The sequence below is a fragment of the Sinohyriopsis cumingii genome, chromosome 14, assembly GCF_028554795.1.
Source record: "Sinohyriopsis cumingii isolate HCF-2022 chromosome 14, ASM2855479v2, whole genome shotgun sequence".
NCBI classification, from domain to species: domain Eukaryota; kingdom Metazoa; phylum Mollusca; class Bivalvia; order Unionida; family Unionidae; genus Sinohyriopsis; species Sinohyriopsis cumingii.
Genome location: NC_142974.1, coordinates 103,003,007 through 103,017,355, shown reverse-complemented (window position 1 = coordinate 103,017,355; position 14,349 = coordinate 103,003,007). Strand labels below are relative to the sequence as shown.

Below are 14,349 nucleotides of genomic sequence, written 5' to 3'. Positions count from 1 at the left end.
ATCCTACTGTATGTGTTATTTGGAGAGACCGTTAAATTTCCTACGAATATTTTTAAAATAAAATTTAAAGATGTCATAATTTTGAGCTAGACTTGTTACGGGAAAATATTAGTGAAATTTCAAAATTATTGTATAATATTATGTTATCCTGCTGATGGTATATGCACTGTTAAATGGCTTTCTTTTATTATAATTTTGTGTGTGATTTAGGACACAGGAATTAATTATTTTCTAACCCATTTCCCTGTTGCTGATTTCCTACGAGATAAATATATAAACATTTTGCACTCTAGTGCTTTTAAAATCTCAAAAGTGAGATCTTATAGGATATTTAAGAATTTTTTAAATTTTGAACCATTTTGACACATATTCAACAAAAATAGAGTCTAATTCTAACAAACGTCTGTATAATGATCCACTGGTCTCCAACTGAAAATGTGGAGTCGCTGTGGAGCAGTGATTAGCGTGCCGGACTCATGACGAAATGGTTCCGGTTAGAATCCTACCATCAGACAAGCCTAAGTCAGCTACCGTTGTTTGTCCTTGGGTAGAGTATGTTCCACCAGTTGCCACGGTAGTAAAAAAAAAACATACATGTGCTATTGTGCCGCAAATCACCATACCAAACCATTAAAAAGTGGAAGTTGACTACATTTAGTATATCGAAAAGGAAACGCTAATTGTATGTTTAAGCATCTGTATGAACGTGAATCTGTTTCTAAAATATGAAAACGATACATAAAGATTATATCTGAAAGACGTAGAGACATTAAAAAATAACGACTTCGTGAAAACACAACTATGTGTGGTTTCAATATCTCCAAGTTTACTCAAATAAAAAAAAATGAATTCGTTTTTTTTTCTCATTTAAGACCTTGCAATTTTTCTACTTCACATACCTATGCATTTTTTATATACAAAGATGATCATCAATTACGTAAGCTTGTATCCGAACATAGGATTATAAGGCAATCAAATAAATTATTCATTAATAGTAAAGTTTATCTTTGTAAATGCTCTCTCTCTCTCTCTCTCTCTCTCTCTGTGTAAATGCTTCAAATTTGTTATCAAAAACGCATGCTTTCTATCCTGATGTGTGAATGACTGTGGTTACGATGCTGATGGATAATATATCACATAATCTGTTTGACAAGGTGATGATAACATAACCTGAAACCGTCTGCACAGTTTGAGTCAACAGAACTATCACTATCATAGAACTGTGTAGTATAGATGAGATGGGTAATACATTGACACACGAATCTCATGGCTGAATGAAGTTGTCTCTTTTGTAACCTATATGTATTTGAATAAAGGATATAATGTCATGCAAAATTGTATGCATAACAATGAAGACTGAACACGAGTGCTTATTGCAATGTACAACAAGGATGACTGATTAGATACTGGCAAAGGAATTAAAGTATTCAATGTATTTCTTAAATTTTATAATAAAATGATCTCAAGTGCAAGGTTATGTATATATATATATATATATATATATATATATATATATATATATATATATATATATATATATATATATATATAGATGTTATATATGGCAAAAATGCCAACGTTACTCAATACGAAATGCAATAATAGTATAAAGAATGACATTAAAATACACTTGGATGCCTTGGTCATTGCGCTTTCCCTTATATATCGTCATGCCGTTGTTAGTGATGGCAATGGGTGTTAGTAAACGTGTGTAATATTGGAAAATGTGAAATGTCTCTGAACAAGAACCACCGTTGTTCCGTGGTAAGTGTTCCTAACTAACCGAATAATATTTGTAATGTAGTGTCAAAAGTTAAATAGAGATCAAGTCAGCGTCGTAGGTTAATTCGATCAGCTATTTGCTACCTTTGTACATTGCCTTATTTATCGATGAACTAAACATTTTTAAATCGAATTCTAAAGTAATGCTTTATGTTCTTTAATATATATGGATGTACCCCGCGTGGTTGCCGATTACTGCCATCTCACCTGTATGCAAGTGGTTTCGATACTCGGGATAGACCAATGTGGGTATGTGAGAATGCTTGCCTGTAGCTTATCGTGTGGTGAAGCCTGGAGTTAAGCCCACAACAACAACTTTCATACAAATATATCGATATATCAGGAGGAAGTAAAAAAATATATAGTTTTCTTAGACTGTTGACAAATGGTAAATTATTCAGTAAATTCTTATCGAAACAACATTGAAGACCAAGGATATTCGCGTTCTGTCAAAACGTGGTGAGAAGAAACGTGTTTGATGGTAAATCCTATTTATATGTAGGAAAATGTCGATAAAATTAAAACGCAATTACCATAAAATCAGTATGAAGTGTATTATAGAGAGTTATATTTCGGACTAATGTCTCTCACTGCTACATTGGTCTGCTAAATATCAGACAAGGAAAGCTTTTCTAAATTAAGGGCATGGTCTTTAAGACGACACATTCGTTACTATGGTTCACATTCTTTGTCGTTTTAGGTGCCAGGCTACAATTTCGTACTTTACACAGGATTAGATTTATAAGGAAAACGAATTTCCTAGGTTTTCTTCGCTGGTTATACTGGCTATTACAAAGACCTTTTGTATCTTAAGTATTGCTCAAAGAACGATTAATTCTGGTGTATGATTGACCAGTTTAATTTGGGTTATAGGGCATACTGATTGGCCTATATAAAAAACCCGCTAGCTCCGCTTGGTCAAGTTCACTTCCAGGACTTCGGATGTAAATTGCAAGAAAAATATAAAGAATACAAATCATATTGCGAATACCAATCCTTTCAAGTACACTGGGCCCAGCAAGGGATCACGTGTGTCAGGGATTGATTAAGATAAATGCAATAAACTGACAACGAACAGTGCGAAACTAGTATCTAGCTTGCCTAAGCGTTTTCGACTCTGTAATGGATCAGTAAGAAATTGTTCGCACGAACATTGCGAAACAAGTATATAGCTAGCCTGAGCGCTTTAATTAGTCTTTTTCAAAGGCAAATACAAAACATAGACAAGACAAACAAATAAAACAGAAAAACTTTTATATTTGCGAAACTTTACATGGCTGATTCCACAGGAATTCAGCCGTTTAACTCTATTATGTGTCAACTAGTTTAATTCAGCTTGCTGCTGATACTGGAAAATATTTGTATTGACCCGAAAATTGATGAGCCATAATGACATCTGTTATTTTATGTAAATTTATGTAAGTGCAGATTATATCTCGGATATTTCATTGTTAAGGTAGTCATAGGCTATTAGGCCAATTTAGAGAATTATTTAAAATAAAATGTACCGGCTGCAAAACATAATAGGATTTGTTCATGGCTTTCTTTATCTAGTCTTCTTGGTTTAAACCGCTTGGTTTCAATGTTCTAAGACGGCGTATCCAGTAAGATTCATTTTCCTTCCTGGTTTGGGGACTCCAATTGGGGTTGTGAGCAATTGCAATAAGTGTTATGTAATTGAAAGTGTGGCCAGAGGAGGAAAAGTGTTCTGCGACCGGGCTTCATCTTCTTAGTCATCCAATCAGATATATGAAGGTTGATCCTTTTGTGTAGCTTTTCAGTTTCTCCGACATACTGAAGGCTACAGAGCTTACATGTGATGAGATAAATTACATTATCTGTTTTGCACGTTTTGTTTGGACCATGTATGCTCAATTTTTCTCTAGTCTCTGTGCTAGAAAATATTCTGGTCTCCATAATATGTTGACAGCTTTTGCACCTTTTATCGCCACAGGGGACAGATTGACTAGGGTGGTCTTGATTAGTGATTGGCGTTAGCTTCGCCCTAACTAGGATGTCATTGAGGCTGTTTGGTCTCCGGTAGGCGACTACAGGTTGTGGTTAGAGCGTCCGCCTCGGATGCGGGAGGTTGTGGGTTCTATCCCCGGCCGACTCATACCAAAGACTTACAAAAATGATACTAACATCTACCTCGCTTGGCGGTCAGCATTAAGAGGTTAGTGTTAGGACTGGTCGGCCTGGTATCAGGATAATGACTGGGTGGGACATCATGCTACATGTCTACGGCATGATGCCCAAGTGCTAGACATCACTATAAACTGTCACTCTGCAGACATCGTAGCGATATGACTGAAAAACTGTTAAAGCTACGTTAAAAATCCAAATCACACACACACACACACTACAAGTTAGTTAGGGAGGATTAAGTTTAGTGCGTCCGACGACTCCACGATGGGCCAGTGTCTCCCGATGATTTTACCTACTTTGGGGTTGTCTGAATGGTAGGTCAGGATAAATGGTATCCTATCAGCCTTTTCCTTCTTTCCATATTTTAGTAGGTCATCGCGGTTTGTTTGTTTTGTCCTTTGGGTTGCCTCAGTAATCAGGTCTTTGTCGTAGCCTCGGTAAATTAAATGTTTAGGTAGCTCTTCAGACCTTTTTAGGAATGTTTCATCGTCGGATCAAAGTCTGCGTATCCTCAGACCCTGCCTATGGGGGCAGGGGCTAGTTTTTATGTACAAATTTAATGCCGCAATCAGCGACCTAGCATTAAAAAAATCATAAATAATCAAATACACAAGTGAGGTAAAAAAGGTACATATTTTTAGATACCTATATTAAAACAAAGCATAAGAATAGTATTCACTTGACCAGAGAAATCAAATGAAGTTCATAGCAGAATTGTGAATTATGACTGACTGCATTTCTTGAAAGATTTCAAATTGTTTGCAAACTGCAATGCATTTGATCTATGTTTACCACCATAGCATCAGTACAGAATCAAATTTCCTTGTTGTTGTTGTTGAGTTTAATTATAGTGGCGTGCGCACAATTGTGCATGTGCCACTTTTTTCTGACTGCACCGCAGCCTGCTAGTTGTTCCTGGGGAAGGGGATGGTGCCACCTCCCCCAGGCTTTTATGGATTCAAGGAACCCTGATAGTTTGGCCTCAGTCTGTGGGTCCATAAAGGTCCCTACAGTTGAATGGTTGGCTGTCATTAGTGGGAAGGAGAGCTCGGGAACGGTCTTGCTTGCTTTACATCGCTGGTTTCTTGTTGCATTTGCCTGGTGTGTGTTTTTTTTTTCTGTCTTTTTTTTCTTCAAAATGTTCTAAAAGGAGGGCGGATGTTTTATGCTGTTTATAGAGGTTCTTAGTAGATATCATGTATGAAGAGAGATTTTCAAGGTTATTATGGTATTACTAGTGGAGGTGTTTAGGGTGTGTTTCCTACGTTATGTTATTTATAAGTTTTTAGATATTACCTATTTAAGTTATTTATTAATTGATGTTTTTAGAGATTGAATGTTATTTATACTTTATTTAGCAAGAGACCGGAGTCGTAGCCGATTACACTGTTCGTTAAGGACATCTAGGACAGGAATCCTAGCTGATTACTCGGTTCGTTAAGGACACCTAGGACACCCGATTTTTCGGTTTCCTTAGTTTTTTATAGGTGCTTCGTAAGTGAATTATTTATTAATACTTTTTTAAAAAAAGAATAATATGTTATGGGTTTTTATGTGGTGGTTTCTAAATTTATTTAGCTATTTACTGGGTCTTTTGGTTTTGTGGGGATAGTATAATTTCCTTTACAATATTTCAAGAATGTAAAGAAGAGATCTGGAAGTTATAAATTTTAGGAGGGAATGACAGAAATGCTATGTTAGGAGTCAGTGACAGAAGTGAAAAGTTTATATAAACTCTTCTAGCAAACTTAAAGAAATCACACATTTAAAAAATCATGTGCTTTAGAAGTACTTTTAGATTGATATAAAAGGAGCAGTTCCTAACGTTTCATTATCATTCTGGAGATGCTAATAGCAGCATCAGTGTTGTGTCGGTGTGTGTCGTGGACGGGGGTAATCGCAACACAAGTCAAGCTAGTATGGAGAAGTCAAAGTTTAATCATTTAACATTAGACAATGCTGGACTATTGATATACTGATGTGTGTGACGCTAAAACGTACAAGGTGACATATCAAATAAATTCATTGATACATAGCCTATGAAATTGACCATGCATATAAAAATTACTCAATACAGTTTAACAGAATTTTTTTTATGAGACACCAGTTTACTTACAATTGACTTTGATGCTTTCTGGAGTTTACAAAATCATAGTAAATAATAAGATATGGTATAAAACAAATATGTACAGTGGAAAATTCAGTTCAAGGTAAAACGAATTTCACCGGCTTAGCTTTTAATAAGCACGTACCGTAAAACAACTCCTGCAGAAGCTAAATCTGTCCGTCAAAGTCACTCTCTTGTGCACTTAGATCAGAATGAGTATCTGGATGAGACTGAAACAATTGTTTCTTTCAGCATGACTCACCGATTAATTCTAATCTTTTACCATACAAACTGAGACCTGTAAAAACAAACGAAACAAGTGATATTGATGTACCTTTAACATTCAGTGAAAACATTATAATTTCAGAGGAGAAACTGTATGTGTAATGTCAAATGCATGAAACTGCCACTTAATTTTAAGCTTTTCCCCCTTTGTTAACTGAACCTAGAAATTTCAAGATATATACATAACACTGAAACATTTCCTATTATCACCCAAATGTGAGATATGAATCTCTAATGTCAACTTCAGAGTGGGGTCATGAAGGTAGAAACTATGTCGGTGTGCTAAAACTTTCATTCTTCTCAGCAAAATATAGCAAGCAATATGCCATATGCATCACTATTTCTAAGACCGTTCCACTGGTGACATTCAATATTCACAACAGTATGTTTATGTATGATTCCTCTGAATTCTATCTGCTCCTGTGGAGTTAAATTACTTTTAAGAATAAATGTTGACATGTTATGCAATTGTGTATGCGTGTCTGCATTGAAATGTGAATAATATTCATAAAAATGGGGGTGCAAACCTTGAAAGCTACAGAAAGTGCAAGACAATACATTATCGTTGCCATTTTGTTCCCATATTTAGTAAGTTAAGTCCAAAATATGTTACTTTGTCCTGATGTAAACAGTTCTCACACCGAGGTACAAAACACAGTTCCTCCCTCTTCAAAGAGCATTACATACAACACTAAGTGTTATATGGAAAAAGGGAGGAAATACAATGAAGCTAATGCATAAAAATTATTTAAATATACACAAAGAAACAGAAAAGTATAATAGATGTGGCTGACTGCACCATACAAAATTTATCATTTTGCCTTAAGGGGGCAGGGGCCAGTTTTTATGTACAAATTTAATGCCGCAATCAGCGACCTAGTATAAAAAAATCATAAAAAATCAAATACACAAGTGAGGTCAAAAGGTCCATATTTTTAGATACCTATATGAAAACAAAGCATAAGAATAGTATTCACTTAACCAGAGAAGTCAATGGCAGTTCATTGCAGAAGAGGTTTATGCACACCAGCCCCTATTTTATGCATGCATTTTTCGCATCCAAAGGTCATTTTTGACAGCATGTGGTGCTCACAGTGCAAACGCAAGCCCTTTCCCTGGATGAAGTTTTTTAAAAACATTGTCTACTAAATAGTTTGATGCAATTAAAGAATAGTTGTCATCCAAACCGTTTTTGAGATATTCTACTTGCCTTGAACACACGTGTCTACTGATATGGGAGGCTAACTCTTCTTCCTAGCCGACTAATGGTATTTCACTATCAACATACTGCAGAGCTACTATGGAAGGTGTACATGCCTGACATAAATTTCAAGAACAACACAAGCCCGAAACATCTAGTTTAAAAATATATCCATATCTATAAATAGTAAACAATAATAGCTGAAAAAGTCACACCATTGCCTTAAGTTAAGAAATCTGCCAGGGGCCAAATTACGAAACTGGACCCTGCCACATATATGGGATGTTCCTAATGCAGTGTTTTGGATGACAGCTGCTTGGGAGGAGATACTGGTGTTTGTCGGTTGGTTTGGAGTAGATGTCTGTATGGAGTTTGTTTTCTGCCAGTCTGGTTGTCGTGTCCTGGAAAACGTGGTTTGAGTTGGATATTTCAGCCGTGAATTTTATTGAGGGATGGAAGTTGTTTGCCTTTGACATGAAATCATCCAGAATTTCTCTTGCATGTTGCCACTTCATTTCTAGATCATTTATATATGGTTTAAGTTCAACCGATGCTCAAAGTTGACCCTTCAGTTTTCCCATAAAAATATTAGCATACGAAGGAGCCATGTTTGTACCCATTGCGGTTCCATTAATTTGAGGTAGTTTGCTTCATTAAATTCAGAGTTATTAAGTTTTAGGACAAGCTGCAGGAGTTGGACTAGGAAGTGTGTGGGTGGATTATCTACAGTTCTAGTTTCCCATGCTTCTCTACACCCCTGTAATACAAAGATGTGACGTCTAAGGAATCCAGCAATATATCTGGCAGTAATGGTTTGCTTCCATCCTCAATAAAATTCACGGCAGAATGTGTGTGTGTGTGTGTGTGTGTGTGTGTGTGTGTGTGTGTGTGTGACTTGAATATGTGTGTTATCTGCAATCTTATTCATATTAAACATCTTATGTATATGCCTGGACGGAACGTTTTAATATTCACCTTATTCAGACTTGAATGATAAACACCTTACGTTTATACCTGTACAGATCGTTTGAATATTTAAATAGCTCATGCTTTAGGGGGCGCTCACCAGATAATATGTACTTTTGAGAGAGTGACGTATGTAAGGTGAGGTACTTCGCATTTTAAACATGCACAATGGAGAGAATGTTGGCATACCTCTATTTCTTTTGGATATTGTACTTTTGGAAATTTTACATGATTTAAGCACACTGCTAACTAAAATGACTGCTCCCTTGTGTTAAAAAATCAGCCTGAATTAGTCTAAAGTACACTATATATAGCAGCTATTAAAATAGGGAAAATGAATTTTGCCAGACTAGACAATGCCAGCTTCTGAAAGTGCAATGAATGAATTACCAAATATATAAAATGTGAAAAAGTTATCGGCTCTTTTTTTATACAATTTACCTCTGAAGTTCAGGAAAAGAAAATGACCAAGTATAGCTAGCACTTTTTTGAAAGGTGCACATCTGAAGTAAGGCCAAGCTGTATACTCTATAACCCATAGTACACCCATCAATCATACACCAAAATAAAGGGAATTAAAAGTTCTTTGCATTATACCTAAGATATACAGGGTCTTTTTTAAATAGCCAGTATAACCAGTGAGAAAAGCCGGGGAAATTCTTTTTCTTTAAAATCCTAACCCTATGCAAAATTCGAAACTGTAGAGCGCCACCTTAACGGCAAAATAAATGGTGTGAATAAGGAACTGTAGGACGGATATAAAGACGGTAGGACACCAGGACGAAACGTAAATCACAAACATATTATCTGCTCCCTCCATAGATTTTACCTCATTGTTTACTTTTAGTGGATTTCCAGTGCTCACGCTCGTCGAAATCACCTTGCATGTTCTAAAGAATGTATTTATAAATCTTGTGTGCCTCTGATCGAATTAACATCTCAAAAAAGTTCAAAGGGGGCCCCTAGTGGCCGAGTGTTCTAAAGCGCTCTCCGTTACGGATCACTGCCATCTCATCTCTGTCTGCGTGGGTTCGAGTCTAGGACTCGGCCAATGTGTGTATGTGAAAGAGCTTGCCAGTAGCTTCTCGTGGGTTGGTGGTTCTTCCCGGGGTTATCCCGGGTTCTTCCTCCACCATTAATACTGGCTGCCATACATAGCCTATCTTGTGCTGAAAAATGGCGTTAGATCCCACAACAACAACAACAAATTTCAAACTTTGGTAGAAAGTCTATATCAGAAAATACAAAGTTATTCCCCGAGTAGATACTTTTCTCATAAATTCCATTAATCTTGAAAGCTCACAAGATAAAAAAGCACTGTTTTAAAAATCTGTTGAACTCGCGGATATTATGAACACAGTGATCATGTGGAACTGGGTATGGTCTGTATATACTGTTATACAAACGGATCTCATTGGCCTTTATCTTGAACAAAGGCGAGTGATCGAGTGGAACTTGTTATTACCTGAAGACACTGTTATAAAATAATAAATGCTTTTGTGATAACTGTATTGCTTTTCTCCAGACAGCAGGTATTACAAGTCGTACCGATGGTCGAACATACGGACAGACAGGAAACGGTAATGCAAAGTGATACAAGTCAATACAATTATAATTAATAATGCATCCGAAGCAAGAAATTATTGTTATTAGGCGCGTCAGCGAAACGATTCCTGAAGACACATACACTATTACGAATATGAATTAAAATATATGTTCATATTGTCAGGAAAACTTATTTGCAAAACGTCTTTCAATTTTATGATCATAAAAAAGTAACATTATTGTTACGATTATTAAAACTTGCATATTTTTCCGTATAATTTGTCAAATGAGTTTTTGAGCACAAATAAAGAAACTTATCAAACCATATATAATGCTTTTTTTAAATTTTATGACCGACTAAACAGCTTTGTTTTATTCCACTCCCTGTATCTTCTGACACCAGTGTATTGTTTACTTAAATAGTACGTAAACCACCAGCAGAAAATTGGCATCAATATTTTCTACCTTTTTAAAGAAGTGAAATAATAACATAAGTTGGAAAATACATACAGTTTCCTTTAATATTTTTTATTGTTTTTTTAAAAATAACCTTCAGCAAAATAACCTTATTATTGTATAATTACCTTGTCGCAATAATTATCAGCATAGTTTCATTATCATTCTATCAAACGTATCAGATAACTTGAAAGATTTAACGCATAGAGATCTTTGGAATTTAAAATTAGTCGCGATCTTTAAAGACTAAATTAAGAAAGTTGCACACTCTTACCCAAATTGACCAATTGTGAATATACCGCTCCGGTGGCCTAGTGGTTAGAGCGTCCGCCTCAGATGCGGGAGGTCGTGAGTTCGATCCCCAGCCGAGTCATACCAAAGACTTACAAAAATGGTACTGATAGCTGCCTCGCTTGGCGCTCAGCATTAAGAGGTTAGTGTTAGGACTGGTCTGCCCGGTGTCAGGATAATGTGACTGGGTGGAACATCATGCTACATGTCTGCAGCATGATGCCCCAGTGCTGGACATCACTATAAACTGCAACATTGCAGACATCGTAGCGATATGACTGAAAAATTGTTAAAGCGACGTTAAAAATCAAAATCACACACACACACACCAATTGTGAACATTTTTCGACATTTTTGTCTCCATATCAGATAGCGTTTCTTGAGTCTGTATATGTTAGACAAATATCAGAAACATATGTTAATAAAATGTGTTAGTTTTCAATTCTTTGACAAATTTGCCATTTACAGCAAATATGAGGAAAAACAATACAATCCAAATATGATTGAAAGGAATAATATTATAAACAAAATCAGGCCGTGATTTTATGAATAATATATTGGTTTCATATTAAGTGGAACTGAATGGTGTAGAAGCTTTCCTAATGGTTAAAGTTGCATGTACGCTATTATGTACTTCTTGGCAAATGTATGGAACAATCAAGCTGTCACTTTGGTGTTTGAAGTAACCATTAACCATAAATATATTACGTACACAAGGATGACAGCATTTTGATTATGTGAAGAGTTAATGATTTGCTTGATTTTAAACATGTACCACTGTGCATAATCTACATATTTTAAAACTTAGTCTGGGCATCTGTCGATTTAAATATATAGACCATTAGTGTAAGAGAGTACGTTGTAAATGTAATACACATACAAAACTAATACAACTCTAAATAGAAAAGCTCTTAATAATATTGGGAAGACAAACAAAAAAAATATGAATGAGATTTTATAACTTCAATGATTTTAGATTTTGTGAAAAAGGTTGACGTCTTGCAAGGAATTTTATAGATAGTGAAAATTTATCCACACGTACAGAAAAACAATATATGGTTGGTACACAGGTTTACTAATGAACTACATCATGTGCTTTTGTTTAACACATTTTTTAATTGTATGGGACTACCAGACTGTAACGTTGATAAAATGGATTTTCATTGTGTGGTCATTGATTGGTTTTAGAATGGGCTAGGTATCTGTCTGGCATGAATCAAACAAAACACGATTACGTCTGAGAGAACTGACCCTCAAAGAACGACAGTTTCCGGGCACTGCACAGTAATGTTTTCTTTGTTTTCATTTTGCAAGATAATGGAAATCTCTATTGTTCAGGACTTTCCATTGCCTGCACTTGCTATCCTTGAGATCAATGGTTATATGTGTCCTTAGTTTAAACTGATAATACAAAAAATTATTGTAAACGCGTGCGTCCTCGCTTGCACTGCGAAAGTGAGAAATTTCACTTACTATAGTATTCATCCTACAATACAATCCTCGATAAGACAACGTTTAATCTTTAAATTTTCTGGCAGAAACTATATCACTTTTCACAAAAGGATTCTTAAAATATATGCCTCTACTAGATTCCATATTCGAGTCCTCGATATGTATGTATGTATGTATGTATGCATGCATACATGTATGTATGTGTGTGTTTGTCTGCGTGCGTGCGTATGTATGTATGTATGTATGTGAGTATGTATGTATCTATGTATGTATGTATGAATGTATGTATGTATGTATGACTTTATTTCTTCTTCAGAAGAGATTTCTTTTAGTTAATGTTTCGTTAATACAGAAAAGATAGGAACATAACTTGACATTAATGGACTTACAGTACAATATATATATATATATATATATATATATATATATATATATATATATATATATATATATATATGCATACATACATACATACGTATATATACACACTTATATATATATATATATATATATATATATATATATATATATATATATATATATATATATATATATATATATATACACACACATACACATATATATACACACATGCATATATTCATACATATATACATACATAAACACACATATATATATGCACACATATACATACACATAAACAAACATATACTTATATACACACATATGCACATGCATATATATACATATACATATATATATACACATAAATATATATATATATATATATATATATATATATATATATATATATATATATATATATATATATATATATATATATATATATATATGAAGAAACGTAAAGAAAACGCAATATCTAAACACATAATAATAAAGGAATTGGAATTATTTACCATCGACTGTAACGATTTAAATGGATTATCATGTTCTCTCTCACTTAGAACACATGTAGATAATTTATAAGATAGAAATGAAATGGGTCCATTTCCCTGATTTACTGAACAAGCATATTATTATATATCGTTTTCAAGTTCATTTGTTCTTCTGTACATTGTGTCTATTCCATCAGGCACCACACACATGAATGCCTGCCATAATTGATCATCCATAGAAGAATCAAAGATGTCCACTCTCTTGCCTAAAAGGACATAAAGTAATGAGTCATTGTCCTGACATAAAAGCCAGTGCGAATCTATAATGTCTATTTCACCTATTATTTTTTCAAACATGTTATTAAGTTCGTCGTTTAGGGCTTGGCAGTATAGTAACATATGCTTGGCTCTATCTGTAGTCAATCTCTTGCAGACTTTACAGTTATATCCATTCTCTGTTGAAATTGAAAACATAGTTAAATAGGCAATGTTAGCGAAAGTCCAAGTTTTATTATGAAAACATTTACCAAGCTTCCAGTGGTTGAAGACTAGTATGGACACTTGCATAATGTAAAAGTTCAGGTCTCATTTCAAGTTTAGATCTCCACAATGATTCTTCGCAGCAGTAAATTGACGTTTCAATATTCCTTCTCCAGACTGGTTTCGGGACAGAATATAGGGTATTCACGTACAGGTGGAAAAAAAAACGCCAAGCTGGTATTTCAAAAGAACACGATATATATCTTTAACAAAACCTACGCTCTCGCTCTCGTGCATCAGGAAGTCAAGAATTCTTCTGTTGAATATTATTTTCCATGCTAGTGAACCATATGCTCTGCAGATTTTATTGAATTAACCTAGTTTGATTTGATCTACATATCCTTCAGCTGACTACAGTCCAAGACTGCTAATTGTTGATTCTGTAGAAGAGCGCTGATCAAGCCATATAATTCTTCTTGCACCTTTTCTTTGACATACTTCTAGATCATATACCTGTGACTGGCTCAAGTTGGACCATAATTCGCATCCACATGTCATTACAGGTAGTACTATATTTGACCATATTTTAGTACTATTAATTTGATTCATTCCATCCTTTCCAATGCCAGTCCCAACAAGGGAATAATATACTGATCTTCCTTTATAACAAGCATTTTTCACTGCAGCAGTATTAGAAAGATCTGTGGAGAGAGTAACCCCAGCATAGGTTCTAGAAGAGACTATAGAAGTCCAATTATCTCCGAGCATGAACTTATATT

The 14,349-nt window shown here is 34.9% G+C and overlaps 1 long non-coding RNA gene across 1 annotated transcript in view; it reads right to left on the bottom strand.

Moving 5' to 3' along the window:
• Positions 1-14,349, bottom strand: part of LOC149784520 (uncharacterized) — a 168,224-nt gene that overhangs the window by 147,579 nt on the left and 6,296 nt on the right. The window contains exon 2 of the long non-coding RNA XR_016414151.1: positions 6,183-6,335. This is a non-coding gene — a long non-coding RNA (uncharacterized LOC149784520). The remainder of the gene's footprint in view (positions 1-6,182; positions 6,336-14,349) is intronic.